Genomic DNA, 27,329 nt, shown 5'->3' with positions numbered 1-27,329 from the left:
GAGAATTGGAACTTCTACATTAGAGGATCCTAAAGAAATATGAGTGAGTGGGAGGAATAATTGATAGCAGATGTGGATGGTTAGATAAAGGAAGGAGGGTGAAAATGTGAGAGTAAATTGGATAGGATAGGAATGGAATCAGAATAAAATTGGCTATAGAATCCAAGCATAGGAGCCAACTCCTAGGGGCCAAGGTCTCTTTGCCTCTCCCCCAAATAAAGTATTTGAAGGGGCCAGACCTCCCTTGATGAGCATTGCCATTCAAATGTTGTGTGTGTGCCGTGTCTTGCATAGGGAAAACTAAAGGAGTGTGCATGGATGGGAGAAATGCAAATGTTCGTATATATTTCAGGGATAGAAATGGTTTGTATTTGGTTACAGGATTAAAAGATTATGCATGGGATTTAAAACCATGTGTCAACAAGACCTAAGACTGCACTGAGTACCAGAATGTACTGTATTTTAAATCTATGTCAAATTGCAAAAAACCAACAACCAGCAGCAACAACAAGCAAATAAAAGAGCAGTTATTTATCATCAAAACCAATATCATTTAAAAAATAATAATTACAAATATCCAGTTAAAGGTTGAGGCTGGTGCATTAGCGCAAATGGGGCACTGTCACACAAACCTTCCAAGTATTCATAAATTTTAACGGTTTCAGAATACACATATGTTTGCTCACCTTTCCTTACACATGGTGCTGAATACTTTACCGCATTGACATAATGCTTTAAGATTTTTTTAAAATCTGATTTCCTACACTTCAACCTTTCCCAGTAGTGTTCTCCATGTTCCTTTCCCTCCCACATCCATAGAAGACCAAAGGTTCAGATGCCAGATAAGGTCCCACGTTATTGGTGGAGAAAGATGGGAACAGAGAGTGGTACTTGAATTCCATTCCACAAACAACCCCTGGATGATCAGTGGCGTCAGAGGTGACTGACCAAACATCTCTTGGGCGCATACTGGTGAGGTTCCAAGCTGTCATGGATCACTGCAAGTGAAGATCCTGGATACAGAAGATGTTACAAGGAAAACTAAGATAAATTCCCTGAATGCACACACTTGAAAATGCCAAGAAATATAGCTGGCTTTTTCTGCCTTGTGAAAAGCCACCCCTGAAGGTTGGAAGCCCCTTCCAAATGGACTTAACTTGAACCTCAGACCTTTTGCATGCCAAGCTTGTTCTTTTTCTTACTTCTCCATTTTGTAGTGGACATGTTCTCACCTATATGGACCAGAGCGTCAGACATGCCCAGGTGACCAACTCCTAGGGAGTCCCCCCCAAGTATTTTTGAGGGGGCCAAACCACCTCAATATTCAGGAGGCACTTGGCTCCACCCTCTGGCTCCTCGCAGCGTCATGCATATGCTGTCATAATGTTGCGTGGCCTTGTGCATGGGCCCTCTCAACCCTCTTAAGAAGATGGCACCTCTGACTATGCAAAGATAATGATGATCATTTCCTAATGGAGTTTTGGGATCCTTCCACTTACTGGGTCCCAATCATTGTTGTAATGGTTGCAAGTGGACCACACCAGAAGGCAGGCAAAATGATGCTCTAGGTTCTGTGATCAACACATGATGTACCATGCCTTTTGTGACATACTAAACATGTGTGAGGGGGAACAAGGTAGGAATGGCAAGAGAACAGTAGTTTTTCAAGATGCTATCACAATAAGCAGATTATTTGCAGGAGGTTTCACGCAAGCAGGAACATGGAGCGTTGAGCTGATAGCTGTGGCAAAACAGAAAGGGGGGCTGAAGCCTTTCTCCCTTAGAAAAAGTCCTCATTCAGATATCTTTGTCATCTGTGAACATGGCCCAGCTGAAACAAATAGTAATATTGCCAGGCCATCTCTTAGTCTTGTTTGTCTTCCAGATTTTTATTCAAGATCCTAGTACTAAAAAGCACATAAATCTACCCTATCCCCATTTACTGCCTGAGCCGATACTACAGCCAATTACTTCCCTGGCATTTGTCATGGTTCCTGTGCGATACCTTAATAATTTTACTTAGACAGGGGCATTTCTGCTGATAAATCTAGCTATATTATCAAGTCAGAGTGTATTTATTAAAACACCAATTAGATCTTGCTCCCTCATCAATCACAAGCTGTTTAATTCATGTGCGAATGCAAAAGGCTGTTTGAAGCATTGTACATGCATGAATGAGTGATCTAAATCAAATTGTCACTTTACCGGCATTACCTTACCCCCAGACCTAGAGGCAATCAATTTTTTATTTACTGTATGAATAATGTCCTGTATTTGTTAAGCTTCCTATATTTCAACTCCCAAGTTTGAAAGAAGGTGGCTTACTTTGCGGAATTGAAAATAAAGTTGAATATGGCAGGGATAAGGCAAAAAGATAAAAGTTGTGCACATATTTCCCCTGTGCACTCCCAATGGTAATGATATGGTTAGGTACATGACAGGGTGCAGGTACATAAGAAGAAAAAGAACATGTATGCAAAATTACAATGGCAGTTAAGACAGTGAACAGAAAATACAATGATAGTGAAGTAACACTATAAATCCATATAAAAGGATTGATGTCTATATATGTACATACACAGAATTAATTTCCTCATTGGATATTTCAGCAATATGGAGGCTACATCTGATGTATGTATGTATTACCTGCTCTTCACCTTAAGATCACAGGACATGTTACAATTAAAACACATGTTAACAACACTCCAAAACAACTTACAATAATAGAAATAACATAGTAAAAGTTAGCGTGGGTGTAATTGTATTTCATGTTCAATGCAAATTTTTATGGATTTTTATGTACTTGTATCCTGGTCTTGACTACAACACATAACCATTTCATAATCTTTCTAGGCAGGAAAAAGGACTTTGTGAGTGTGCAAATTTTACTGTTTAATTCTGTCTGTTTTATGCATCAATCTGCATTAAAAAAAACCCCACATACACACAATGCATATAAATACTATTCTCTTAAAACATACATATCTTACATATTTCTAAATGTATTTCCCCCACGAAATGTGCATTTTGAAATGTATTGATTATTTTTTTTTTAGCCATGAACTGCACTGGACTATTTAGGAAATGCAAAACCAAAGCTAAGCCTTCAATCCTAACACCATTTACCTGAGAGTAAATTCCCATTAAATTCAATAGGATTTTTCTTCTGAGTTGACATGGTTAGGATTACGCTGTAAATTCTGGTGTGCACTTTAGTCCACCTCATTTGGACACTTTTTAATGTGTTTATATTTAGAATATCATATGCAATTCTGCTTGCTCCACCTCTTCAAAAAAGGATGTGGTAGCTGACAGAAAGATAAAAAAGGGTAGCTAAAATGGCCCAGAGGTATCTTATAAAGACAGCTGGCAAATACATAAAGAGGTTAAGATATTTAGTGCAGACAAAAATATAAAACAAAAAAGTGAGATAATGAACGCAAAGAAAATGAGTAGAGAGAGAGGAGAAGGAGCAAAAAAGCATTCAGTATACAGCTGAAGAAGTTGTATCCAATGTTAGTACTATTCAGAGTAAACCAACTGAAATGAATAAACTTGAGTTAGTTATATCCATTAACTTCAATGGGTCTACCTTGAGTAAAACTAGCCATGGATGCAATCCCAGGACCATCCACTCCCATTAAAAGGCAGCACACACTGTGTAATCCGTCAGAAAATTATGTATATATTGAAAAGGTTTTAGAAATGCCTTAGTATTTTGAAGATCTCTAAGCAGTGTACAGTTTTGTTACAGGAAACCTTACAACTTAACCAGTATAGTTCTGTTCCTTTTTTGAATATTGTGGATCACAAAGCCACAGCTGAAGTCAATACCAAACATTTTCCCACTGAGGAATACACTCAGATCTTGGGATTACTTATTCAGTTACATGTTTCCCTATTTGTAGCAAAAGATCTGCTACTTACTACCTTTGCCTTGCAACCTTAAAAAGTAAACACACACACACACACACACACACACATAAAAGAATCAGATAAAAATATCAACGTTTTATGTCAGTTAACAGAACAGTTTGGGGGTCAGCTGATCTGCCCAGAAGCTGTGTCTTTCTGCATTACCAGGTGTTCTGCACCAGCTGTGGGCTGCTATAGGGAAAAGGCCCTCACCTTAGCTGACCTCCGAAAACCAAATAAATACTCTTGCCTCATCCTGTTCCAATAATTTCTTGTGGTACAGGAGTTCTGGTGTGCTAATGTATCCCTCTTGCTCTCAATTGCTTCTATAAATATGCATGCTTTTGTTCTCTCTGGTTCTACGTGAAATGAGTAGGGAGCCCTTGTTCATGTAGGAGCTGCTTGTATATCCCAGATCTGCTTCCAGATTCTAGCACAGTAGTATGGCCCTTAAGGTAAAAGGTAAAGGACCCCTGGATGGTTAAGTCCAGTCAAAGGCGACTATGGGGTGCGGAACTCATCTCGCTTTCAGGCTGAGGGAGGTGGCGTTTGTCCACAGACAGCTTGCCAGGTCCTGTGGCCAGCATGACTAAACCGCTTCTGGTGCAATGGAACACTGTGACACAAACCAGAGTGCATGGAGACATTGTTTACCTTCCCACCACAGTGGTACCTATTTATCTACTTGCACTGGCGGGCTTTCGAACTGCTAGGTAGGCAGGAGCTGGGACAGAGCAACAGGAGCTCACCCCATTGTGCAGATTCGAACAACCCTTAAGACCTATAGGGGCTATATGGCAGCAGAGATAGGGAACTAGAGGCTCTCCAGAAATGGTTCCCCCAATCAGTTCCCCCAATCAGCATGGCTAATAACTAGGGTTGTGCACTAGCAATAATATTCTCCCTCCCTGAACTATGGTATGTATTAATAGATTCGTAGGTGGCATTTTGTCTGTTGGTGATATTCAGTTCAAATCTTTGCTTTGGATTTTACAGAATGGTCATGGGTGCTTTCCTTTAAGCTTTTGCTTCAGTTATATGCTGAAACACTTTCCATATCTGTACCTTCACCTCTTTTGCCAAATGCCTTACATATAATAAAGATGCAAGAGAGTCATCACACTACAGTTCTCCTGGCTAAAGACAGGTGGCAGCACTGCAAACAACGATGTGATGAGAGGCAGTTGGTGGTTGGCCCAGGAAACCTGTGGAGAGTCAGACAGAACCAGCTGCAGCAGCCCTCCAGCTCCACTGGCCCTTTGCCTGTCAGACCTGGGGCCCCAAATCCAGAGCCCAGGCTGGCCAACACCACTACTGGGGATCTGCTGCTTCTACCACCACTGTGGCCAATTAAAAATACAGCAAGGCAGCCAGAGGTGCTGCTGGCCAGCTTCATAATCCGAGTAATTGCTGTAGTAGAAGATCCAGTAAAGGATCCCCAGGCCTGCCAGATACCACTTCTGGTTTCATTCCTGCGCTTCTTCTCCTGCTGGGCCAATCTTCACCCTGCTTGGCTTCAGTGGAAAGGTGAAGGTCTTAGGAGGCCATCTTTCTCAATGAGATTCATTCCATAGAAACAGTTTCCACTGAACACTTTCCATTTTCATGCTTGCAAGTTTTTCACAGAATCCATACTAGGTCGTTGGCAACAAATCGGCATGTTAATTGTGTTTGTTTTTGCCAGCTACCACTTTGCGATTTCCGAATGACTTGCTTGCGATATTGAGCTTGCATCTGGAAGCACCCATTTTTCCCCCACATTTTAAACCTGTTATGCCTTATATATTACTTTTATACGGTTGGAAGCCAGCCTGGTAGGTTTCTGCCATAAAAAGGCACCTTATAAATACAGTGGTATCTCAGGTTACAGGCGCTTCAGGTTACGGACTCCGCTAACCCAGAAATAGTACCTCGGGTTAAGAACTTTGCTTCAGGATAAGAACAGAAATGGCGGTGCAGCAGCATCGGGAAGCCCCATTAGCTAAAGTGGTACCTCAGGTTAAGAACAGTTTCAGGTTAAGAACGGACCTCCGGAACGAATTAAGTTCTTAACCCGAGGTACCACTGTAGCAGTTGCAGTCTACCCTGAAACTAGTGAAAAGGCTATGTTTCCAGTAAATGCAAAGTTTCTGTCCAAATAAGCCTTCAACATGGCCTTATTGACTGATCTTTTAAGCGTGGAGGAATTCATAAGGGAGATGGAGCTCACTGAGATACTCCAGGGCCAGACAATTTAGGCCTTTATAGGTCAAGAACATAACCTTCAATTAGGTCCAGAAATATTCTGGTACCTTATGGAGCTATTGCAGGACAGATGTAATAAACATGCATTGACTTCAGACCCTTCAAGTGTCCCTATTTTCCAGGGACATTCCTGATTTAGAGAAGCTGTCCCGGTTTCTGATTTGATCCCAGAATGTCCTGCTTTTCCTTAAGACACCCCTATTTTCATTGGGGAAATGGTGGAGGCTATGGAGTTATCAGACCCATGAGCTGTCTGAAGGCAATACTGTTTAGGAAAGTTGTTTTAAAAAATATTTTATTATGTTTTTTATATATGTTGGAAGCTGCCCAGAGTGGCTGGAGAAACCCAGTAAGATGTGTGGGGTATAAATAGTAAAATTATCATTGTGGAATAGGATGTCCCTATTGTCATCAGAGAAATGTTGGAGGTTATGTGGCTTGTGCCCATCAAAAGATTGTCAGCATCATTTTGAACTAAATGAAGTTTCCACAAAGTATTCAAGGGCAGCCCCATGTAGAGGGCATTGTAATAGTCTACTCTGGAAGGCACAAAGGCATGAATTGATAGTATAGAAAGTTAAACTGCAACCAGGTATAGTTTATTATCTTGCAGCTTTTTCTTTAAAAAAGGAAATGTTTCTAATGCATTTCTTGTAACTTAAATTATTTTCTGAACCAACAAGGTTTTAGTTTAATGCACACCTATTTCTTATACATGTGCGCAAGTGGTTGTCTTGGTGTGAGTGGTGCAACAGAGGGAATAAGAGAAATAATGTGCTGTGAATATTTTATTTATGTGGACAGAGATTTAATGCTTCATAAATATTTATAAGATTCTTAATACTTATGGAAATGTGATACGGTATATACAGGAATGATGGCAATGAAATAAGTGCTTCAAAAATCCAAAAGAATTGGGCCAATAGCTTTGAAATAACAACAGCTATGATGCTGTGGTTAAATGAGTAAACTCTTCGTTTTATTGATGAAGGACTGCAAGTTTGTAGACACCCAGTTTCATAATCTAACTTATTCCTTCAGCAGGAAATTGTCATGCATGTTACTCTCATTCAAGCTACTTTCATGCCGTCTAAAAATGACGCTCCCTTAATAAGCAGAGATGCCCTAGTTAGAAATAGTATCTTTAGATGGAAACAGATTTTCAGCCAAAGGAATGAATAACCTATGGCTCTTCAGATGTCATTGGGCTCCAGATCCCATCAGCCTGAGCCAGCATGGGCAATGGGCCAGGGATCATAGGAGTTGTAGTGCAATAGCATATAGAGGCACCAGGTTCCCTGTCCCAGCTCTATCCCAATCTACCCTGCTGAGGCCACATTCACACCATAACTTTAGAACACTTTAAACAGTCCTGGCTCCCCTCAAAGAATTCTGGAAGATGTAGTTTGTTAAGGGTGCTGAGTTAGAAGGTTAGAATACTGTGGTAACTTGGTTTAAGAACATCTTAGTTTATGAACAACTTGGATTAAGAACACTGCAAACCCGGAAGCAGGTGTTTTGGTTTGTGAACATTGCCTTGGAATAAGAACATGCTTCAGTTCCTGGTGAGTGTGTTCCATTTGTAAATTGAGTCCCCTGCTGCTATGGGAAAGCACATCTTGGTTTAAGAATGCTTTGGTATAAGAACGGACTTCTGGAACAGATTAGGTTCGTAAACCAAGGTACCACTGTAAAGTAAAGGTAAAGGGACCACTGACCATTAGGTTCAGTCGTGACCGACTCTGGGGTTGCGGCGCTCATCTCACTTTATTGGCCGAGGGAGCCGGCGTACAGCTTCCGGGTCATGTGGCCAGCATGACTAAGCCACTTCTGGCGAACCAGAGCAGCACACGGAAACGCCGTTTACCTTCCTGCTGGAGCGGTACCTATTTATCTGCTTGCACTTGATGTGCTTTCGAACTGCTAGGTTGGCAGGAGCAGGGACCGAGCAACAGGAGCTAGCCCCGTCGTGGGGATTCGAACCGCCGACCTTCTGATCAGCAAGTCCTAGGCTCTGTGGTTTAACCCACAGTGCCACTGTACAGTACTTCTACTCCCTGCCAGTGCTATGATTCTGATCATTATCAATCCCTCTTCACAGGGAATTGTAGCTCTGGGAGGGGAATAGGGATCATCAGATAACTCTCACACTCTTAACAAAAAACAGAACCCATAATTATTTGGGGGAAGCCATAACTGTTTAAAGTGGTATCACAGTGCTTTAAAGGTACGATCTGAATGTGGCTTGAGAATACAGGGGGAGTCTCCACATCTCCACATCTAATGAAGCACCTGTTCCATTGTAATGAACCTATATGAATGCCGACACTCTGCCCTATATTGGTTTTGAATTATGGAGAGCTTCTGAGCCGATGCACTCTGACAAAACACACAGAAGTAAGCCAGAGAGAGAGTACATCTTCCATGTCAGATATACTACTGGTGCATTCGACTCCATGCATTTCAAAACACAGTATGAGTTGTGACATCACATTGAGAAAGATTCCATGAATTATAGCAGAACTGGCCTTGAGAAAAATTAAAAAATGATGTTCCCTCTCCCCACTATAGACCGAAATTTTTGAATGGCACACAAAGATTGGGTGTAAGAAAATGGAATGGGCTGCCCCCAGCAACTTCATGGTAAGGCTGAAACTGAATTACATTAGCCCTGGAAATCGCAGAGAATGTGTGTATGTCTTTATGCTTTGGTAGATAACATCATCAATGGACAACACTAAGCTCTGCTAAACTGTGAAATTGTTTTCTGTGTTCTAGCACAGTGACAGTTAATTGCTTTCTGCAATGGAACAACTATCTCCAATCAGGCCCTGTGCTCAGTGAGATCATTCACCTGTGGCAATTAGTTTTATTCTTAAAATTCTACAATACAATAAAACAGAGGCAGCAAATTGACCATGCAGGAATTTGTTTATTCCTTTTTTGTCTCAGAAGGTGGCTTTTAGAATATAAAGTTTATTCCCTTCATCATCATATTATTCATAGACTCTGTAGCACAAATTCATTTCTAATGTCCCACCACCCGGCTGTTTCGGAAGAAAGGCTTAATGTAATACCTTATTCAAACCATTTAAGTCTGTGTGGTAGTGAAGAGTTAGACAATGTACTACACATGTTGGTATTATGTATTTTTTATATAGTGATGAAAGAACCAGACTAACTTGTCCCTTAATTACGTTATTCCCATGAAGGTCGGAATGTACTGGTCACACATACACAGATCAATTACAAGGGGTGCATGCTAGGCTTTTGGAATTGGCAAAAATTTGCAAATAACTTCTGCAGAATTCTTAAGGGGTACCAATTCTTTACATTTGATCCTAAAAAGGAAAGGTAAAGGAGCCCTGACAGTTAAGTCCAGTCATGAATGACTCTGGGGTTGCGGCACTCATCTCGCTTTACTGGCTGAGGGAGCCAACGTTTGTCTGCAGACAGTTTTTCCGGGTCATGTGGCCAGCATGACTAAGTCACTTCTGGCAAAACCAGAGCAGCACACAGAAATGCCATTTACTTTCCTGCCGGAGCGGTACCTATTTATCTACATACACTTTGACGTGCTTTCGAACTGTTAGGTTGGCAGGAGCTGGGACCGAGCAACAGAGCTCACCCCATTGCGGGGATTCGAACTGCCGACCTTCCAACCGGCAAGCCCAAGGCTCAGTGGTTTACACCACAGCGCCACCCGTGTCCCACATTTGGTCCTACTATTGTGTAAATTTTAATAGCAAAGAATGTTGGGGGTGGGGTTTCTTGGGCATTTATTTATTTATTTATGAGAATTTACAACCTGCACTTCGTCAAAACAATCCCAGAGTGGGATCCTTTGTAAGTGGACTGCCCAGCTCCACAGCCACTTTAATCAAACTTCTGCATCAACAAGGTTTTATGGGGCAGGACCACCCAAATCTGTGAGAGGGGAGTGTGTCACACATGGTAAGTAATTCTATAGTTTTTGGAATCCAAAAGTCTGTGGACTATTAACCACTTGAACATAACATACAGCAGATACATTTTGGCTTTAAAGGATATGGAAATTAATTGATCATGGAAGTAAACAATTTAAGCAAATTGCATTCATATGCTTGTTGGCACCTGCTTGCTTGAGTACTACTGTTTTTATGTGCCATCATGAACTGCAAATGAAAACATGTAAAGGAAGAATATCTCAAAAAAATGTTTTTCACTAATTTCTGCAGAGCCAAGCCTCTGCCCTTTGAGCAGAAATGACATAGCAAATAATGGGATAGTGAAAGCATCTAAATTCCTCCTGAAAAAATACTAGATTGCGTTTGGCATCAGTACAGTTCAAGGCAAAATTCACATGGATGAAAAGCATGAAAATAAGCACTCTTTCTTCCGTGCATAACAAAAAAGTCAAGAAATGACACTACATCCATGTATAGCACAATCATTCCTTTGAGGAGTCCTTTGCACCTGGTCCTCCAGCACACTCTATTTTAATCTGCGCATTTGCAGCTCAGCGATTTTGTTCTGCTTCTGCACTCTAAAGCGTTAGCTGCAGCTCAGCAATCAAGTGCACGCTAATTGATCATGCGAACAACCCCCCAGAGCCTGGCTAAATTCTGGAGTCTCTTTGCAGAGTTTGCACAAGAGAAAAAGGTTCCCAATTTTCAAGAGACATCCTGTTTCGGCATCTTTTGGAGCAGCCTTTCTCAATTTGCCCTTCAGGTGTTTTGGGCTACAATTCCCATCAGCCCCAGCTGAGGCAGCAAAGCAGGCATCAAGGTTTTGAGAGTTTTGCATGGGGGGGGAGCCAGAGTGAAAGAGAGCTTCGTGCTCCCCACATCCTTGCCACAGTGGAAAGAACCGCAGCCACAGCTGAGTGATGGGACACATGAGAAGGCCCCAGATGCAGTCCTAGCTTCTCCAGTTAAAAGGCTAAATGGAATTGACAAAAGTTGTCTCCCCCCTTTTCACCAGTGGGATCCTCTACTCTGTCAAAAGCATTATTTTTGCTTGTGGAACGCTATAGCTGGGCACAGGCAATAGTATCTGACTAACTTCTAAACATGTGAGTATTTCAAGCAGCACAAGGGACAAACGAAAATAACCGGGAAGAATGCCAAAAACAAGAGACAAAGTGCACATATATGCATGTGCCAAGGCAAAAACCCACAAACCAAACCTGTTCCAATATTTTTCCCATGTGATAATTTTGCAGTTTACAGAATGAAAGAGGACCCAGAAGAGATGCAGGAATGTAAAGGAGAACCTTTAGTTTTCCTGATACTAATTACTACTCCCCTGCTTTTAAAGTGGGAGGTAAAACTGAAATCTCTCCCCCCCCCCCGGAAAAGAAAAATTCCAAAATCATAAGAATGCAAGAAGCTGCCTTATACACTGGCCCACCATCTCTGTATTTTGGCAGCAGCTCTCCAGGGTTCCTGGTAGGGGGCATTGCCAGCCCTGTCTGGGGATGCTGTTGATCAAACCTAGGACATTCTGCATGTCCTTGAGCTAGTCTTTCCACACTACCAAAATGCACTGGGTGTGCGGCAGGGCAGACCAGCTTTCCTCCATTATTCCTTCCTTTCTTGAGTAATAAGACGGCAGATTGCACCCCTGAGTGTGATCTTCCTACCCATTCAAATGGTTATTGTTGTGAGCGCCGGGTGTTCCCTCTGAGGCTCTGCTCACATGATTAAAATCACAGACAGCAAACCTACACACGCAGCCACAGACCTTTTAATTAAACGGTGAAGAAAATGTTTTAACTTAGCTTCCGGATTTCTATTTCTCATGTGGTGACATATTAAAAACATAGCCAGGAAGAAAAGGTTGTTGAGGGAGGTGAATGTGAGCGGAGGGAGGGGCCCATTGCCAGCAAATGCCCCGGCAGAAAATGTTCTGTTCACAAACCTCGGTTTGTCTGAAACCATCTCTAGTCATTTTGTGTGGCAATGTGGACTCCCTCCAGTGGGCAATCAAACCCCTGATTGCCACTGCAGTTCTGTTGATTAAAAGCTTGCTCTTGTCCAGTAAGGGGAAAAAAAGACATTATTGTCCTGGAAGCTGTTATATTGAGGGGCCACTAGTACTTTTTGCATCAAAAACACATTATTCAGATTGTTTTCCTGGTGGCAAGCTGTAGAAAGGAAGATACTTGCCCTCTTCATTCTCTCCCTGAACGTTTCTTGCTTCTTTTGCATCCCAGGTGAATCACGTCTCTGGGTGATATATAACTGCCTTGTCAAATGCAGATAGAAAGAGAGATGCTGGACTCTCTATATGATAGATATGTCTGCTCTAAGAGTATTGGGACCGAAAGCTCTATGGCAAAAGTTTTCCCCCTCTTCTCACACTCTGTGTTTGACTGAAGAGAATGGAGGGAGATGGTCTGAATCAGCACTGCAGGGAGTTTAAAGGGTGAAGCGTTTGATTGTTCCACAGATTATTTACTCTTGGAAGAGCAAGGGAATGCTCAGAAATTAGAACAGTAAATTTAAAATCTTCTAAGCCTTGCTGCATTAGCAGTATTGTGAGAAAATCTGTCACTCACTCAGAGAATATATCAGAGCCCATGGCGGCACACACATCAGCACCATTTAAAGCGACAATACTGTTTTCATCAAATGAAAACAAAACACAAAAAAGGATCAAAAAATATTTGATCCTTATGGAGGCCATTGCTGTAAAACTATAATTGTCCTCAGTGTTTCCTTAATGAGTTCTCTCAGGTCTCATAATTTTCATCTTATACAAAATGGGGGTCTTTAGAGTTTTGGTTCTTTCAGTTCATTATTTTGCTTTAAATAGGGAGATAAAATGTTTTCTAATCTCTAATGGGAGAGACTTTAACCTCAATATGAGTTGCATTAGCTGAACAAAGTTTTTGGTTTATTTAAACTTACATGGAATTTGCTCATTGTTGCTGGGTTGGGGTGCAGGACGCAGGGGAAGGGGCCTGTTCAAGAAGGCATCTTCCATAGCTTCCACGGGTCAAACCCAGAGGTGTATTGATGGTGTCTGCTGCCGCAGGAAGAAGAGATCTGCCACCCCCATTTTAGTAATAAATTCTGTGTAAGTTTGTTGAATGAAACACTCACTTGAAGAAACACCGCCACCCGACCCCACCCCATCCATCTTCCCTCTCTCCACCCCCCTTTTCTTCTCTCTTTCTTTTTTCTTCTCCCCCTAATGCCTCAACAAATGAAATGGATTTGTAAAAATGTTACATGAAAAAAACAAACCAAAAACGAGGCACTACACTTCTGTAAAACAAGAAAATCCTTAATAAAATATTTTTTTAAAAAACAAAAAACACTAAGATAAAAATAAATTTGCTTTTCAAAAAGCCTGCTGATATATACAACTGGAACCTTTACAACTGGAACCTCTACATTCGGATGGGAAGCACCCTTGTCAGACAAGTATTTCCTCTGGCAGTTTCAGTTTCAAAAATGGAGTAGAGGAGAACAATGTACAAAGTATTGCACTTCTGGGAATTAAAGCAGGATGCAAATAGACTTGGCATTTACAGACCATGGCAAGAGAAATAAAATGCACAAAGCCAGGCAGGTAGCCTCCACCCCATGCTGCAATTGAAGTAATTCTGACATTTGATAGCTTTTTTTCCCCAAGCTTGTGAAATCTGATAAGGTTGGGGGGGGGGGAAGAGACCCCTCTGCACATCAGCAGTTTTGCTGCTCTACAGCACCACAGTAAGAATGGCAGAGAGGGGAACTGCAGCTCAAAGGTATCAGGTGACCAAGAGAGCTAATGGGGCTCTGTCGGCCTTTCGGAGGAACTGTCCCAGGTTTGCCTCTCTAATCTGAGCAATTTGTTCTCTAGAGGAGCCACATAGATGCCTCTGCTGTGCTTGCGTGCTGAAATCTAGTAATCTTTTTTAAAAACCAAGTCAATGGCCTAAAGAGCCCTTGGATTCACAGTGACAACTTTTGGACTTCACCTGTGCCTGCTCTGAAGCATGCTGTTTGCTTCTAACCCCACTGGGCCCCCGACAGTAAGCGAGAAAAAATTCTAGCTCACTCTAAATGGCATCAGCAAATGATAGTACCACTTAGTTACTGAACCACAGAATGATCTTAGTTTTCTAGCAGAAGGGAGTTCATTTGAGGACATTTCCATTTCCCTCTTTCATGAAGCACCTTTTCACGCTTCACTATGAAGCCCTAGACCAGTGTAGCAATTATTAAATGCAAAAAGCAGCACTGAAGGGGAAAGGGAGATATAACGTGGCACAAAAGTATTTCCTTCCTTTTTTAATCAACATCTCTTAATGGAGGAGGGGACTATAAAGATTTGAAGATGTTATTGGACTACAACTACCTTGGCCATTATCCTTGGCCATTGGGCATGTTGACTTGGGCTGAGAGGAGTTGGGAGTCGAACAGTATTTGGAGAACTACAGGTCCCTCACCATTGAGATATGGTCATGTTGGGACTAACATGATTTCAACTTTAAAATGTTCATAGCATGACAGGGGAAAACCAAGAAACATTTCAGGGACTGCTGAAATAGCATGGGATAAGACACAAATCCAAACAGTCTGCTTTGATAGAACTGCAGCTTCTTGCCACATTTTAACTGTTAGATCTCCCAGATTGTTTTGTTTTTCTTGTTAAACTTTCCACATTGAAATATGAAACAGGAATGGTTTGTTTTGGTCAGCAGAATTCTGAGCTGAGGTGCTCTGTATTCTGAGCCTGATAAATACCCTGAAGATGGGTGAGATGCAGGAGCAATGCTAAAGTAATTAATCTGGTTGAGCAAATAGCTGGTTGCGATTATTTGGGGTGCTGGTAGTATTTTGCTGTCTCTGTTCTACAGCAAGAGAGACATAACCTACATTCCAAGGCCCACATGCCTGCAGTCAATGTGCCACCGCATGCCACTGTGGCAACCCACACTCTTTCACACACACCCAGGACACACAATCCATGAACATTAACTGAGGAGGGAATTATTGCCTCTCTTGACTGATCAATCTGGTGACCATTGAGGGTGCAATTTCCATTCCCATCAGAGTGCTTAACTCAGTGGAGTGTTGTGCCTACTTGCTGTCATCACTGCCAAAATCTGTGGGGCCTTGTAGGGTAAGGGAGCCTCATCCTGTCCTGAGGCTGTGTGTTAGTTAGTTCTTCAGGATAGAAAAAAGTATAATGGCAAAGCACTTATATTTTTACTGAAGCCACAATAAGAGTAACAGGTAGTAGTGGGTAGATAAAAATTAATGGGGAAAGGACCCATGTTGATTTGCTCCCTCTTGCTAAGCTATTATCTCTATTGATGGACCTGGTCCATAGATGACTTTACACAGAAAGTGTATAATGTAAGTAAAGAAGCAAGAATATCTATGCAGTTCTGATATCTATATTCCTGCCTACAGGCACCCCTCTGCATCCCACCTGCGGGACCCCTGTACACTATGTGAATGTATGGGAGTGGACCTTCTCTGCTGTTGCTTCCCCTGGCTGTAGAAGGTCCTCTTCTCAGAAACCCAGTTGATGCCATCATTGGTATAATTCTGGTCCCAAGCTAAGACCTGGCATTGATGATGTTGCATGGTAGGTTGATCTTGAGATGTTTTGGGAATTGGATCATTATGAATACAACTCTGTGTTTCCCAGATTTTGATGTGGTTCTCCCCCCAAAATACATCACAACACATTTTAAAATGTGTATTTTGAGAGAAAATGCGTTTTAAATCCATATTTATATTCATGTTGTATTTTCAAACACACATTTAGATACTGATTTTTTAAAAATAAATAAATCACAGATTAATTCAGAAGCAGAATGAAATATACTTCTGAATAAGCCCATGCAAAAATGCTAAGTACCAGATGCAGGTTGATTCATCCATCTTTAGACTGATCCTGTGACAAGTCCGCTCACCTCTCTTGGTGTGGTGGCACTGCTGGATGGAAGAGGCTACACTGGGGCCCCGATGGTGGTATTCAAATGGCAGTGGCCTTCCTGATAGGCGGAGGGGGCATATCCCCAGCCCTCGCCTATCAGGAGCTGGATCTTAGCCTGCACCCTGCATTGGCGAGTGGGGATGCAGGCTGGGACGTGGGCTGTGCCAGGGGGCGGAGCCAATGGAGCTGATGGTGGGCCCCCTGCCCAAATAAGTTTTCCTAGCAAATAACTTGTTCCACTTTTCTAATAGGGATTACCGTATTTTTCGCACCATAGGGCGCACCGGACCATAGGGCGCACCCAGTTTTTAGGGGTGGAAATCAAGGAAAGAAAATTCCCCCCCCCCAGCCCTAAAGAGCAGCGTACAGGCTGCACACAACCTCTTCCTGCCAGAGGGGTTGTGCGCAGCTATGGAAGAAGGCAAGGCAGCGAGTGGAATGGATCCCGCTCGCTGTTTTGGCTTCCCCTTTAGCCCCGTGCAGCCTCTACCTCCTGAGAGAGGCTGCATGAGGCTAAAGAAGCCATAGCCCCGTGCAGCCTCTCCTTGCCCGAGGGGTTGCGCGCGGCTATGGCACAAGCCTGCATTCGCTCTATTGGACGCACACACATTTCCCCTCAATTTTTGGAGAGGAAAAGCTGCGTCCAATAGAGCAAAAAATACGGTAACATTTTCTAACCCTTAACTGAACCCGCAGGCTTATTCATACACAACTCTGTTAAAGTAATCTTCTGGCTCTTCCATTGCTTCACTTTCTGATTCCCCCCTCCAACCGCAATCAACAAATTGTTAGTGATGCTACTGAAGGCTGATAATATCTGAGTTGCAAAAAGAAATTATCCAGCTCACCATATGCAAATGTGATCTTCCTTGCCCCCTGAAAATGGTCTACTGCTTACTATTTAAATTGAGATCATGATGAGCTTATGGGCCTATTCTGTGCCTGCAGACTCTGCATTCCTCCAGCTCGGTGCTCCAAGGAGGCAGCTGTTGTGCTGGAAGCTAGTTGATGCATTTCATTGCTGAAATTGACTTGAACTTTTAAAAATGTATATGTAATTTACAGAACAATACTGTGGCTTCTCATGTATGCCCCAAGGGCAGGGCATGCATCATGTAAATGTGACCTTTATCGGCCAGTGTTCAGCGTACTCATTATCCCCATTATCACCAGCATATGCTCAACATATGCAGCTACCTGTGCTTTCTGCAGAGATTGATTGAGAACGTGCAATTTTTAAAATGTTGCACTTTGTGCAATATGGGGGCCACTGAGAAGATAAATTTCTGATCTCAGCCTTTTAACTAACGTGCCCCACTTCCACAATTACTGTCCAGCTGGCAACCTTCATTGTTTTGCTTCCATTTGGGAAGGGGGACTTAGGTGTAAATATAGCAGATGGGGCTTTGCAAGGCACCTTTTATCGTGTTTAATATTCTGTTGGGAGCTGCCCAGAGTGGCTGGGGAAACCCAGCCAGATGAGCAGGGTATAAATAATAAATTATTATTATTATTATTATTATTATTATTATTATTATTATTATTATTATTCCCAAGCTGAGATAGGTCTTCATTGTTAGGTTGCATCTGGAGTTGATGTTATGTTCCCCCTACCAGCAAATCCTCAAACTTGTAGCTCAGTTTAAACCTATTTATACCCCCTGCCTTCCTTCGGTGGTAGAGGTAATGTTAAATCTTGGCTTCTCTTTGAGTATCATCAGATTTCCTTGTCACGCGGGTCTGAGAATCATCTACTGTATTGCAATCTTCAGTGGATACAGACATAAAACAATGTCATGGCATATTCTTCTACCTTACTTATGGCACGTAAACTTGAAAGAGAACACTGCATGGGATTTTGGGAACAAACCCCCCCCATAAATTTGTTCTGACACTGAAAAGTCTTTCTTTACGTCTCACTTGTTACCAAACATGCAATGTCTGATTCTGATCCTAAAGGAACCAGTTTAAATCTAGTACGAACCAATGTTGGTACCTTATACTTCTGCTTATGATTAGAATTAGACTCTCAAGCTAGCACAAAGAATATCAGAATGGCCTTACAATGAAACCAGAATTTCAAAACACTTCACAAACACTTTTTCTCAATAGAAATGTGCTAAATTGCTAGGGTCTTGAATTTAGTCATTTTCCCTCTGTGCTTCACTGGGTGAATTCATTTAACTGGTGAATGCATTTTTGACTGATAAATGTATAGGTTGGGTTTTAAGAACGTTGGCTGCTTAAATTTGCCCTGGAAGCACTGCGTTTGAAACAGCGGGAGCGTCATTCTCTTCCAAAGGAGGTGTGAAAAGCCACTTTGCCAAGTACGTGTCTGAATATACCATTGATTCAACTAGACGTAATAATACTAATTTGCGCTCCGGCACCCTCTTTTACACTCCAGGACCTTAACACATTATGCAGTGGTAAAATTCCATCTCAAAAGCCCAGCTTGGTATGCAATGTTTTAAAGTAGATCTTTGCACGAGTAAAATGAGGGAGTGAGACAAATAATAAGATTGCTTCATAGTGACCCCAAAATTGGTAGGCGTACTGCTCACCTGAAAAGTCACTTATGTGAGCATTGAGGTGGGAACTCATGCAATACCATAGATTAATTCTGTATATCAGATTTTTTTGGTTTCAAAAATATACAAAGCATGTCAGAATTAGTCTAATGGATTGCCTTCTCTGATAAATTTTAGCAATTATTATTGATTGCAGTATTTCTACGGATCCCCCCCCCCATATTTGTACTGCTGTTTCACACCTCAAAGTCTTTTGAGATTAATGGATACTGCCAATTCAAAGTGCGTGTGATAACAGTTAAATTTGTGGTCCGAGATGTGTCTGGTCCTGGATGAGAGCTTCTTTACCTCACCCTCATGGCAATGGATGGTTCCATTCATCCCGGGAGTGGGGGAAAGATATGGGGGCAAACTCAGAGGATGGAGCTGAAAGCTAACCCCCCAACCCAGCGGGTTATTCATGGATATGGGTGGGTGGCTTTCTGCCCCCTGTCTTCCAAGAAGAGACATCCTGGCTGGTCAAAACTGCACCCTTCAGACAACAGGTTGAACATTGAGCACACACACGCACACTGGGGAGTTTCAATGGTCAATATGGCTGCTCAAATGGGCCCTATTCTTTTTGGGGTCAAGTAGCCAACTGCTTGGCCATCTCTAATTATATAGACATATTTTCTGAGCTACTTTAACAACAGGGAAGGGCAGAGCATGTGTTGCATGATCTGCTTTGTTCCCAGATTTAATCCCTGGCATCTCCGGGTAAGGCTTGTAGAGAGTCCTGTCTGAAACCCTGGAAAGCTGCTGCCAATCAGCATAGACCATACTGAGCTGGGTAGACCAATAGCCTGATTTAGTATAAGCTGCTTCTTTCCCTGTCTAAAGCTGCGAGCATCGGATAGTAAGAAGAGCAATTTCAGAGAGATTCCGAGAACTCAGGAAAAAAATAGGGTAGGTAGGGGCATGTGGAATACTGCCACAGTCCAGGCCCAGAAGTGGAAGGTTGTTAAGGTGCTGCATTTTGATTAAAATGAGAAAGTGTGAGTGCGCGCGCGCACACACACACACAGTGAAAAGTCAGTAATTAACTGAACTGCATATTTATCATAGTCTGTCATTGTGTACAAACAATATAATGAATCCTGATTGTAGAATTACACTCCAGACACCTAGGAAACAGAATCAATCTAGCAAGACCCAGCAGCTGCTCAGGAACAGACGGCCCAACTAACCTGATTAAGTAGTGTTCTCAAATACAGTTGTGAGATTGGTGTTGTCAAACATCATGGCAGCATGAAGCAAGTTAAGCCAAAGCACAATCCAAATTGTTTGGACTGCTTAATGGAAGGGAAGTGCCAAAGAATGCTCACTGGCTTCTACGTGCAATTGGCAGGGCTTCTTCAAAAAGTCTAAGGGAAACTTGTTCATGGCCTCGTGATAAATTCCAAATGGCAGGAATGTTATTAATAGTGAGATTTCCTTGACTAAACAGATGATTGCCAACATTGTCTCCTCTTCACTTCCATCAGAGCCCTTCCAGAGAGTTAGGGGACAATAGGCTGCTTCAGAAATAAGCTTAAGTGGAAAAGAAGAGGAAATAATTTCCATGCAAATAGAATTGCAGGGGTGTAGGTCTTATTGCAAAGTAGAAACTCGTGGACATGATCTCATATTCACATTATTGCAAATATATTAGTGAAGGGTGTTACACCTGTAAGTACTTCTCTTTGATGATTTGGGTTATCAGTATTGCAAAAGTTCCTTTTTACATTTCATGAGAGAAAAACCCCTCATATGTATCTATGAGAAAGTCCTTTACATGTTTGTGAGGAGGAATCAAGTGCCAAGATAACAGAATGGAAGTATTTTATGGGATTCATGACGTATTTAACTACCATTTGAAATGTTGGCAATGCTGCATAACAATTAATTTGATATTGCTTAATTCATTTTGCCTTTCCCTCTTCCTTGAAGTTTCTATAATCCAAGGGCCCTGTTAGCCAGATTGGTTCTCTTATAAAGATGATGCCATGGGGCTTTAGCATAAGCTAAGAGAGGGAGTGTTTGGAAATATTGCTGACTTAGAACTCAGGTCACTTAGAAGCCGGGGCCCAAAATTATAATACCATTAATATTGGGGGGTGGGCAGAGGAAAAATATTAGGACAAAATCTGAAGGTGAAGTCGTACTCATCTTATAACAGTAAGTGTGGTATTTTGGAGAACGCATAACAGACTTTCAGAGCTTTACTAAACCTTTCAAAATTATATGTAAATCCAGAGACTTTTCTTTGTTCTTTGTTGTTGGTATAGAAAAATTGAGAATGATCAATATGCACCAAAACACATTATCCAGCATTGCTTTATTTCTCATTAGACAACTCAAATTTCCTGATCCAGCAATCTGTCTTGCCTATGGGAGTTCTCCAGCCTGGAACAGTTTTCTGCTTAATTGCAATGATGGGAACTGATCCATGCACACATTCCTTCCCAAAGGGGCAATGTTAGTGGTGTTCAGTTGAACCCAGAAGCCATGCTCTGAATAACAATATAGAATAACTCTCTCTTATTAAAAGTTAATGGCCCGTGCCTGTCCCAACCACCCCTAGAAGACACAAGTGTGTGAAGACACACACTGACTTAGTCAAAGTCCAGTAGTTTGTGCATTTGAAGCATCAAAGAGGCATCAGTCCCAGCACTATATTCCCATTAGCAGAATCCTGTAGCAGATCATGTATCATCTTGGTCTCCTCAGCCTTTCGAAAAGAGTTTCCTCACATTTGTCAACCCTGCTTCTAGAAGGGGGCACAGGGAGCATGGGAATGAAGAAAGGAGGGGCCAATAAGAAAGAGGACCTGGTAAACCCTACTTCCTGTCCATCAATGCTGGAACAGGAAGCAGAGCTTTGGAAGTCAGAAATTAATTGAACTGCATATTTATCATAGTCTGTCATTGTGTACAAACAATATAGGGTGCTGTGTTCAGAGCTTGAGAGGGCTCTTATACCCTCAAGAGTTGCCGAGGGGACATTCTCCCTCATACAATTTACCCTATCAGCACAGCATTATGATGGGAAAATCCAAACCTGACAAAATTATCGCTGTTGCACATTTAATTCAGGTACAGAAACCTTAAAGGAGACAGTGAAGTCCATGAGGTAGAATTTCACAAATGTGTTGGATCTAAACGGCCAAATCGACCAAATCCTACACAGCAGGATCTGAGAAAGTAACATGGCACAAAGCAGTTTAATCCTAACTTCCATAGCCACCCTGCATTAGGTAATCCTTGTAATATGAGAAATAGAAACTGGACAATCTCACAAAATTAGTGTGGGGAAAACCTGTGCCTAATACATAAGAAAAACAACACTCATTAGTTTTGACAGATTTGAATGGCTTTTCCTCATACTACATTCCTCAGGACATAGCTATCGAGCTGCCACGACTGCTAATATCCATCTACACAAGACTTCATTATATGTTTCCTGCTGCTGCACATTTTAATTAGCAGTATACTTTTCCTTACCTGCATTAGCAGAGTTTCTCAACCCTAAGTAATATATGAAAAATGGTAGCTGATGGATATAAAAATGGATATAAATCTTTATGCTTTAAAGTCTAAATGAATTCCTAAACCTGTGGTGGAATCCTTTTTCTGCCAAGGGCAGTTGGATGCCACATGTTGATGGAGGGCAGAGCTAGTGCCAAAACTGGGTGGAATTTGCAGGGCTGCAGGATCTCTTTCTACCCCCTAAAATTATTTCATGCACAGAAAAGGAAGTGATTCTCAGAGGAGTGGTCGAGAGAGCATAAGAAGACTGGCCATGCCAGCTCATGCAGCCTCCAAGCCATATGTTCCCCATCTTGACCCCTAAACCATGAACATTCTTTGCAAAATGCCTCCATTGTGGGAGAAGTCATGTAAGAGCTCTCTCTTTGATTCCTTGCATATAGCCAAGGAATACTGACGGTAGTTAGAGGGATGAACCCAGGCTTTTCCTCCAATGTGGCATGGTTATTCTTGTGCCATGGCATTATTGGGAAAGTTCTAGCAGTCATCAATCATCTGCCATATATTCAGCAGCTACCTTCTGTTTAGACCTTTAAACACCTGCTGAAAACCTTTCTATTCCACCAGGTCCATGCAGGCAAATAAAAATACAACTTTCTACAATAGCTAATTGATGTCTGATTTCAATATGTTTTTTATTGTGTGGTTTTCTGTACTGTTATAAGCCTCTCTGATATTTTTCTATGAAATAGCAGTATATAAATGAATGAATGAATGAATGAATATATAAATATTGTCCTAATAAAAGATTGTCCTGCCCAGTTTTAGCCAGCTTTAAAAAGAAAAGAAAAACAAAACTATAATCAAATAGCAGTAGATCAATAACAGCTTTCCACAGTATGTCCAGAAATGTGAGAGCTGTGAGATCAGTGAGGAACTTTTCTGTGGAGATGGTGTTATAAGTGGTCCATGTTTCACGAGCATACAGTGAGGTTGGTTTGTAAACATGTATTTTGGTTTCCCTGAGAATGTCCCGGTCCTTGAACACTCTGCACTTCAATTGGGAGAAAGCTGCACTTGCAGTGCTCAGATGATGCTGGATTTTGGCATCAGTGTTGTTCTTGTGGAAAGATAACTGCCCAGGTAGGAAAAAATGATCAACACTTTCCAACGTTACACCATTGAGTTGGATTTGTAGTGCTGCAGAGGGGTGATTTTCTGTGAAGATAGTTAGGATGGTTTGGAGCTCATCCTCTGAGTGTGCACACACTACATTGTCATCAGCATACTGAAGCTCTATGATGGAAGGCATGGGAACTTTAATTTGAGCCTACTCAAATTAAAGAGCTTTCCATCTGTTCAATATATGATTTCTACCCCAGTGGGGAGTTTCCCTTCAACAAAGTGTAGGATCATGGCAATGATAATAATAAATAGAGTTGGGGCGATAACACAACCCTGTTTAACACCTGATCCCGCTGTGGATGGTTCGCTTTGAGAGCCATTGTTATCTGCGATCGTTGCTGTCATATTATCATGGAGAAGCCAAAGGATGTTCACAAATTTATCTGGACAGCCAATTTTAGAAGGACAGTCCACAGGGCATTACGATTTACAGTGTCAAAGGCCCTAGTCAGATCAATAAACACGATATACAGGGGTTGGTTTTGCTCTCTGCATTTTTCTTGAAGCTGTCAAGCAGTGAAAATCATGTCCACTGTCCACCTGGAAGGTTTAAAACCATTTTGGGATTCAGGAAGGGTAGCCTGTTAGGAGATGGTTTGCTAAGATCCTTGCAATAATTTTGCAGGCCACAGCTAATTTGGAGATGCCTTGATAGTTTCCGCAATCCACTCAATCTCCTTTTTTAAAAAGGTTGACAATTTTGGCATCTCTAAAGTCTGCTGGGATCTCCTCTCCCAGATTTTTTCGATGAACATGTGAAATTGTTGTGTAAGTTCAATTCCGCCCACTTTGAAGACTTTGTCAGGTATCCCATCAGGTCCGCTAGCTTTGTTGTTTTTCATTTGGTTAATAGCTGTACACAACTCTCTCAGATTTGGGGATACTACAAGCTCGTCTCTAATTTGTTTTTGCAGAATTTGTGAGAGGACCTCAGCAGCTACAGGGGAGTTGCGGTTAAGGAGATGCTGGCAATGTTCTTTCCAGTGCAGTGCAATAGCTTCTTTATCTTTTAGAAGTGTGGTACCGTCTGTTGAGCGTAGGCGGCATATGCCTTGATTTATTGGCCCATATACAGTGGAACCTCTACTTACGATCATAATCCTTTCTGGAGGCCCGTCCGCTGAGCGAAACCAGACGCTAGTAGAGGCGCCGTTGTGCACGTGCAGATTTGGTGGCAGCGTGCTTCTACACATGTGTAGATGGCAGCAGCCACTTGTTCTCATGCACAGATGGCAGAAGCCACTTCTGCGCATGCACAAATCGCAGCAAACCCGGTGTTTACTTCCAGGTTTGCCACTGTCGCAACTTGGAACATCTGCGAGAAGAGGCGATGTAAGTCAAGGTTCCACTGTATGGTCTTTGTGGCTTTAAAGAAACTCTGTGCATCATGATATCAGCTAAGTGCTGGGTCTCTTGAGCTTCTTTTATCTACCCGGTGTTCTTTAGTTCTCTGGTTCATTTTTTGAACTTCAGCCTTAGTGATGGCTCAGTTCTTTTCACAATGCATAATCACAATGCATGCACTTCCCAAATCTGTTCTGGGGTGGGTGGGTTCCCCAACCCTCCAGAGCACATTAGTAGGGGGAGAGGAAAGAGATATTCCATTGTGTAAGGCCTTGCACCTACAGGATGACTTCATTGGTTCAACTCAGTGTACCTGCTCAAAAAATTCAGTTTGATTCCCTCCATCAACCCATAGAACCAAGGAAGATATTTTGCTCTCTGAGGCAAAATTATATCCCACCCTTCTATGCACTTATTCTGACTAGATTAGCAGCTGAATCTTGCATCAACAGGACAGAACAGAATCCCCATTCTCTGCCTGAGGGCAGCAGGAGAGTTTAGTGGACGTAGGGCAAGCCACAAGGCACGTGCAACTCCAGCACCCTACCCTCTCTTCCTGTTGTCTCTTGCCTTATTCTGCCTAAAGATGGGGTTGACCCTGAGAAGTGCTACCCACCTCAGTTCACCATGGCCATATGAAATTGGAATCACAAAATGTGTCCAAGCAGATGCCCGGATACTGGAAAGGAAATGATGACTTGCTTGCAGACACTATCATTATTGTTTTCTTTGACTCAAGCAGTATTGAACCTTCTTCTTTTTCTTCTTTTTTACTTTGGTTCGTTGCAATGGCCAATATCAGGATGAAGGCACTGGGATTTAGGGACTGAAGTGAGAAACTTTCTGGGAGTAGATAAGGATGCTGATATTGGGCAGTGTGTAAGCACATGAACAGTATGTGGGTATGAAGCCATTTCCTGTGATTTTTGGTTTAGACTCTGATTCTGCACACATCACTTACTTGGCCTACATAGGCACTGAAGTGTGCAGCTCCCTCATTAAATTATTTATGGATTTTGAAAGTTTCATGCATTTTCAAACACATGAAGTGAAAAAGCACCCCCCCACACAAAAACCACCCCCACAATTCTTCATCAGGTTGGGTTGTTTGCCTTGCACTTAAAGGGTTTTAGCCATCCAACAGAGAGAACTATAACCATGTGACTATTTGTGACCAATCTTACGATGGCTAGTAAGAAGAACTAAATGTAAACATGGCATAATAACATTTGATGTCAGGCTTATCCCCATCAAATGGGCGATCTAATGGCATAAAGGAAGTAAATTGTTATGGGGTGTGCTAGAGTTGTGAGTGCATAGGCTTTAAATTCAGTCAAATGTATTAAACTGAGGGGGGGGGAATTATTTATCTCGATTATGCAGACTGAAGAACTGAATTGTGAAAATAGGCATAATCAAGGCTACAAAATAGTTTTACAGCTTATGCAACTATGCTTTGTCTAACCTTCCCTTAGACTGGTTTGTGCTTTAACAGAATAAATAAAGTCAGTCAATCAGTCAGTCAGTCAATCTGTTGATACAGTCATCCGATCTCACCATAAAACTTGTCCATCAGTTAATATATGCATCGTAATTACATATTTTCTTATGTAAGTGCTTTTGTATAAACAATAATCAACCATTTTATCCTGAAATGCTCGGCCTCAGTTCAGAAAAAATGCATAGGGTTGCCATATTTTGAAGAGCAAAAAAGAGGACACATTTGCTGACTTCTACTTTTAACTATAGATTGCTATGACGACTCTACTCATGAAAAAGAGGACATGCTATGGAAAAAGAGGACATATGGCAACCCTGGCTTGAGGACCATTTGGGATAAAGTGGTTTACATCAGATCTATTTGTTAAAACATGTAGGATACCATCTTTGTGTCTGTTGATCAAAATATATGGCTCTGTCCAAATGTTTATGGTAGATTTCTGGTGCTTCAAGGCAAAATACATATGAAATATATGAATAGTGTTTCATTTGATGGTTTCTAAGGTCACATGACCAGGATCTCTTAGGAATTATTGTTATGAGCATAGGTAGCTGTGATCCAAAGCTACACGGTGAAAGAAACTACATGATGATGTGCACTTGTGTAGCGTCTCCTGCCATACAGCCCACAGTGGGCTCGCCCCATTTCTGTGCATGCATCTGGATTAGATTTCTGGATTAGAGTCACTATTGTGTTTACAAAGTCACTGTGTATTGTCTTAAGGAACAATCCACTTGCAGAAGAGCAGGAACATCAAGGGACTAGAATTTTCCTTCTGTTCTGGCCCAGTGCTGCAAGGCCAGTTTATACATTCAGCAGTATCACGTGGTAAAGATTTTACTGGACTATAGCATTTCATACTAAAAGTGGGAGGATGGCATGTCTGAAAGCTTCCCCTATGGGCTGGGTAGCGAGTGGGACCTATCCATAGAAAAGCAGTATATCGTGGAAACTACTTCAGCCTAGCTCTCACACTGAGAAGTTATTACTTCTACTACAAAATGTGGAATGTTTCTGATGTGGTGAAGCTTTCAGTCATGCAACACTTCATACATATTCCAAAATGGCGCAGTCCAATGAAACTTTAACCATTGATTCTCCTGAATACATATACTGGTCTGAAAAGAAACTGGGTGAGCTTATTCTGTGGAATTCTATAGCATTGCATTCTTAGCT

General features: G+C 41.8%; 1 protein-coding gene and 1 long non-coding RNA gene across 3 annotated transcripts in view; one reads left to right on the top strand and one right to left on the bottom strand.

Moving 5' to 3' along the window:
- LOC309527049 overlaps positions 1–27,329 on the bottom strand; it is a 399,231-nt gene that overhangs the window by 223,159 nt on the left and 148,743 nt on the right. The gene's annotated exons all lie outside the window — the stretch shown is intronic.
- The window catches only part of KCTD16 (potassium channel tetramerization domain containing 16), a 151,960-nt gene that overhangs the window by 116,365 nt on the left and 8,266 nt on the right, over positions 1–27,329 (top strand). The window lies entirely within an intron of this gene.

This window comes from Podarcis vaucheri (assembly GCF_965113315.1).
Source record: "Podarcis vaucheri genome assembly, chromosome: 2".
Taxonomy (NCBI): domain Eukaryota; kingdom Metazoa; phylum Chordata; class Lepidosauria; order Squamata; family Lacertidae; genus Podarcis; species Podarcis vaucheri.
The sequence above is the reverse complement of the archived record's forward strand: the minus strand, read 5'-3'. Positions and strand labels throughout refer to the sequence as shown.